The sequence below is a fragment of the Eubalaena glacialis genome, chromosome 3, assembly GCF_028564815.1.
Source record: "Eubalaena glacialis isolate mEubGla1 chromosome 3, mEubGla1.1.hap2.+ XY, whole genome shotgun sequence".
NCBI lineage: Eukaryota > Metazoa > Chordata > Mammalia > Artiodactyla > Balaenidae > Eubalaena > Eubalaena glacialis.
The window spans coordinates 176,870,143-176,876,349 of NC_083718.1; positions in this window are offsets into that span (position 1 = coordinate 176,870,143).

The window sequence follows — 6,207 nt, forward strand, 5'->3', positions numbered from 1 at the left end:
GCCTGTCAGGGGTTGGGTCCTGTCCTTCTTCATGGAAACTGGGCCTGGGAAGACCCAGCCAGTCTTCTGACCTCTGACCTCTCATGTGAAGGGCCACAGGGGAGGTGACCAGGTCCAAGGAGAGGCCCTGCAACTGCCTTTAGAGGGGCAATTAGGACCCTCTGTTTATCAAGAAGCACTTAATGCCTTTGTATTTATTTCAGGTTGAGTTTTGTTTGTTTGCCTTCCCTGAGTTTTAGCAGGGAGGTTGTTCTAGTTCCTAGGAAGACGTCTCCTCAGACAGGTCCAAGGGCAGGCCGGGGCTTGCAGGGGCCCAGGCCAACTCCCTGACTCCCCCCAGCAGTGGGGGACTGGGCCTCAGGGGCCATCCAGTCTGCTGGAATGCCAGTTGCACTTCAGCCTCCTAATTCTCTCGAGCGGGGGCTGCAGGATTCCTGGTCTCCTCTGTCCCAGAGCTGGTTCCAGGGAGTCAGCCGAGAAGAGGTCCTGGGGAAACTGGGTTACGAACGTGGAAGCAGCTGTCCACTGCTGTAGGCACCTTTCCTCCGTTGTTGCCTCTTGCTGGGACAGGGGCTGTTTTACACTGAGGACCTGGGCGGCAGAGACAGCCCCACTATGGACAAGGGTACGAATGAACTAAGAAGCTGCCAGAACACACCTCTGCTGGTAGCTGCTGGTATCATCCTCCCCTTCCCTGGAAGGATTTTTTTTTTGCCGCATCTGTTGAAGGGGGTGATTCTTTAAGGACCTCCCCTTCCCCCCAGCTCTCACAGAGACCCCCAGGGACAGAAGTGACCACGGCTTGATGGCATGTTGGTTCCTTTTGTCACAGGATGCTGAAGGGGTGACAGGGAAGAGTCCATTGCAGACCAGACGTTGGCAGCTAATGGGGAGACAGGCTCATGTTACCCCTTCAGGCTTGGGGTCCTAAGAAGGTCTTTTGACCTCACCCCATCCCCCAGAGGCTTGACCATCCCACATTGTCCCCATAGCCCAGCTGGGTATGGGGCAGTCAGCTCTCCTCCCCCTCCCAACTTGGGGTGGGGGGGGGGCTCTGGACTGAGCCAAGGCTGTGCCTTCCTGAGAGAGGCAGCCAGGGGTGGTGGTCTGAGAGACCCACCACCCACCCTCAGGGAGCTAGGTTTCCTCAGGGGCTCAGCTGGGCAGCACTTTTATTTTTTTAAGTTTGTAGCATTAAGTTGGTTTCAAATATGAAGTTGGCTCCATGGGATTGCTTCTGAGCTGACCTACTGGCTTCTGAAGTTTGGAAGGTGGGCTTCTTTGGGGGTGGGGTCCAATGTGAGCTAATGCCCAGCTGGGGACAGTCAGGCCTTGTCATTTGCTCAACTTCCTGGGTCCCCAAGTTAGTGCCCTCTCAGGCATGGTCACAGATACCCTGCTCTATAAACAGGGCTAGTTTTTTATGCTTTACAGAGGTGACTTTGGTCTCTATTATCTAAATACTCACAGGGGTCTCATCAGAAGGCAGTTTTGAAGCCCAGCATGCCTAGGGCCAAGGGACCACCTTGGCCCTTGGGTGGGGGGAAGGGGTGCTGCCTGGGATCTGGTTTGGGGTGGGTGGGGCTGGAGATTGCATAGCTGTTGTGAGCTCTCTGCTGGGCCGCCATCTAGCCATGCGCCCTATCTGAGGACAGAGCTGTCTGACTTCCATGCCTTGGGCTCTGTCTAGAGCTTTCTCCTAGAATTAAATCATAGAAAAGGGAAATGAATTTAATGGTGAAGTCCAGCCAGAATTGAAGCTCATTCCCCAAAGCCCAGCCAAAGGGCTGGATAGAGAGGCTGTCACTTGGGCCCATGGCCTATATCCAGAGCAGCTGGCGCCCCCGCCGTCCTGTCCCCTCCACACCTGTCCTGGCCCAGCGGCGGGACCACCCAGGCCAAGCCTCAGGCTTGGTGTAAGAAACAAGCTTGTGCCTCTTTCTTCCCGGTGATGCCTGAAATCTCCCAAGTTCCGTCAAGTACTTTAAGAAACATTTTGAGTGGAATTCCCTTCAGGGCCCAGGTAAACTTTAAAGCCAGGGTAGAAGAAAAGCCAGTTTCTTTCTGAGGTAAATTATTTCTGCCAGGAAATTTCCCAGCCGCTCTGGCAGCCCCCCACCCCACCCCCGTCACTCGTGTCCCCAGGGGCATCAAAGGCTCAGGGACTCCCGGGAACCCAGTAGCATTAAATTGTTCAGTAGAGTTGGAGATTCAAAGAGATTTCTTAAAACCAGAGTAGCATCTCTCCTCCACAGCCACGCTGTGGTCTGAGCAGTGCGGCTACAGGGAAGAAGAGGGGGATGGCGGAGCGTGTTAAAACTGGCTGTAGTGTGGTTTTGACTTTATTTCCTCTTTCCAGGTGTTCAGCCTCAGTTCTGCGCCGTGTTTAGTTTTTAGTGAAAGAGTTTGGGTGCTCCTGCGTCCAAGCATTGTGTGGCTTAAAGCATTTGAAGTGAAAGACTTTTGGGGTTGTTTGCAAGCAGTTTTCTGGTTCTCATCACTGTGTCCTGAGGTCCCCACCTCATCCTAGGACCCTAGCCTACCATGGGGACCCTCGGTGAGCAGAAGCCCAGCCAGCCTGCTGGCTCCTGAGTAAGTGCTGAAGCCTTGTATGTGGCACATGTGTCTAGAGGGACCCTGGTCTCTGTGCTGGGATTCCATCCGGGTCACTCACCTCTGGTCAGGTTTCTGGTTTTGCCCTGCATCCTGCCTTGACGAGCACCATGTAAACCTCCACGTGTTGTGATGATTGGGCATTAAATGACAAACCTGGGCCCCTTGTCTCTGTTGTGCTTTCTGAAGGTCATTACCAAGTGTGGGTCTGGTCCTCCCAGGCCGGGGGTGGAGACGGTTCTGATCGACTGGCTGATCTATCCCCAGAAACAGCCTCCCTTCCCCACGTGGGCTTAGGACCATGCCTGAAATCTCACCAATAAGACCCTGAAGTTAGCAGCACCCAGATCTAAAATGTGAGCCCCTGCCCTGCGTCTGCCTCCATCACCTCTCACCTGAGCAATTTCAGTAGCTTCCTTAATATCCTCACTGCTACCCATTGTTCTCCACCCCATCCTCTATATCAGTGGTTCTCAAAGTGTGGCCCTCAAACCGGCATTCCCTGGGAACTTGTGAGAAATGCATATTCTCAGGCCCCACACCAGACCTTCTGAATAAGAAACTCAGGGGGTGGGACCCAAAATCTGTGTCTTAATGAGCCCTCCAGGTGATTCTAGTGCAGGTGACGTTTGAGAACCATGACCCCACTAATCCAGAGAGATCCCTCTAAAACAGCTCTCATCATGTCACTCCCCTTCTTAATGGATGGCTTCTCTCTGCCCTCAGGATGAAGTGCCCTTTCACTTGGTGTGAACGTCCATTTCTAACCTTGCAACTGGCTTAGCCTACCTTTCCAGCCTCACTGGCCACTCCTTCCCACCACCCATAGCCACACTGGACTTCTTTGTCAGTTCCTGAAAACAACATGTTTTCCCCCTTCTCTGCAATTCACATGGGCAGGCTCCTGCTTATTCTTTTTTTTTAATATATTTATTTATTTGGCTGAGTTGGGTCTTTGTTGCTGCGCACGGGCTTTCTCTAGTTGCGGCGAGCGGGGGCTACTCTTCGCGGGCTTCTCGTTGCAGTGGCTTCTCATGTTGCGGAGCACGGGCTCTAGGCGTGCAGGCTTCAGTAGTTGTGGCTCACGGGCTCTAGAGCGCAGGCTCAGTAGTTGTGGCGCATGGGCTTAGTTGCTCCGCGGCATGTGGGATCTTCCTGGACCAGGGCTCAAACCCGTCTCCCCTGCATTGGCAGGTGGATTCTTAACCACTGTGCCACCAGGGAAGCCCTCCTGCTTATTCTTCAAGGCCCAGTTCAGTTTTTTTGTAGAGTTTTTCCTTGACACTAATGTGTATTCGTTAATACTTTGTACACGGATATGGCCATTTATGGGTTATTGAATACCTACTGTGTGCTAGGAACTGGGGAGATAGAGATAAATAAGAATAGTCCCCATCCTCAGGATGCTCACAAGACACAGACACGTAAAAATATAATTACAGGGCTTCCCTGGCGGTCCAGTGGTTAAGACTCCATGCTTCTACTGCAGGGGGCTCGGGTTCAGTCCTTGGTTGGGGAACTAAAGATCCTGCATGCCATGCAGCATGACCAAAAAAAATTACAAATGATGTGTCAGTTGCAATAATATACATTATAAGAGTTGGGAGGGGCAGTCATTAGGGAAGGCTTCCTGGAGGAGGTGATGCCCAAATTATGTCTTAACAGATACATAAGAGTAGCCTGGAGTTAGGGTAAATGAGGGATGGGAGACTTCCTTCCAAGCAGAGCAATCAATACCTTCTGTCCTGCCATCCAGCAGACAAGGGTGGCATCACAGAGCACTGCCTGCTGCCCCAACTCTGCCAATTTGGAGCTCTTGCCCTGGGAAAGCCTGCTGTGCCAAAGTGGTTGACACAGACCTTAAGGGCAGTGGGATCGGGAGACTAAGTCTGGGGGTCCTGTTAGGCCACAGGGGACTGATTAATGAGGAGGGTCTTGAACTTGACACCAAGATGTCAGTTTACGTGGAGGGCATGAAGACAATCTCATCCATGTAAGCAAAGCAAGGGCTGAGGTTTGAGACATTAGCATAGACAAAGGAACAAAAAAGATGCCATTTTTTAAGCCTTCACATGTGTCTGGACACAGCAGTGTGCTCAATCCTTCACACATGATAATTTCATTTAATGTTCACTTTATGAAGTCAGTGTTATTATTATCACCACTTTATAGATGAGGAAACACTCAGTTTGAATAAGTTCCCAGGTAACCCTTGTACTTTGCTAGTAGGGATGTAAGACGGTACAAGCTATTTTTGAAATTTGGCAGTTTCTCAAAAATATAAAACTACTGTAGGACCCAGTAAATTCCACTCCTAGGTGTCTGCTCAAGGGAAATGAAAACGTGTCCATGCAAAGACAAGACTTGCACATGAATGTTCATAGCAGCATAATTCATAATAGCCCAAATGGGAAATATCTAAATATCTATCAACCGGTGAAGAGAGAAAATATTTGATCTAGACAAAGGAATAGTATTCAGCCACAAAAAGGAATGAAGTACTGATGCAATATGGATGAGATTGTCTTCAAAAACAATATGCTAAGTGAAAGAAGCTAGTCACAAAAGAGCACCTATTGTTAATTCCATTTGTATGAAATGTCCAGAATAGGCAAATCTATAGAGACAAAAAGTAAACTGGTGGTTGCCTGAGACTGGAGATGGGAATGAGATGAACTGTAAATGGGCACGAGGGCTCTTCTGAATAGAAATGCAAAAATCCTCAACAAAATACTAGCACACCAAATTTATCAACATATAAATAAGGATTATATACCATGGGATTTATCCCAGGAAGGCAAGGTTGGTTTAAAATCTGAAAATCAGTTAATGGAATACACCATATCAATAGAATAAAGGTCGAAAATGATCATCTCTATAGGTGCAGAAAAAAACATTTAACTAAATTCCACACCCCTTCATGATTTAAAAAAAAAAACAACTCAGCACACTAGGAATAGAAGGAAACTTTCTCAATCTGATAAAAAGCATCTATGAAAAACCCACAGCTAGCACCAGACTTCATTGTGAAATACTGAATGCATTTTCCCATAGATCAGAAACAAGACAAGGATGTCTACTCCCTCCATTTCTATTCAACATCGTACTGGAAGTTCTAGCCAGGACAATTAGGCAAGAAAATAAAAGGCACCCAGATTGGAAAGAAGAAAAACTAGCTTTGTTTGCAGATAACATGATCTTGTGTATAGAAAATCCTAAGGAATCCATTAAAAAATATAAAACTAATAAATAAGTTCAGTAAGGTTGTAGGATACAAAATCAGCATACAAAAATAAGTTATATTTCTATACACTAGTAGTGTACAATGCAAAAAACAAAATTAAGAAAACAATTTCATTTAGAATAGCATCAAGAATAATGAAATACTTGGGAATAAATATAACAAAAGCAGTACAAAACTTATGTTCTGAAAATTACAAAGCATTGTTGACAGAAATTTAAAAATATCTAAATAAGTAAAAAGACATCTCATGTTAATGGATTGGAAGACTTAATATTGTTAAGATGGCAATATTCCCTAAATTGATTTATAAATTCAACCCAGGCTCCATCAAAATTCTAGCTGGTTTCTTG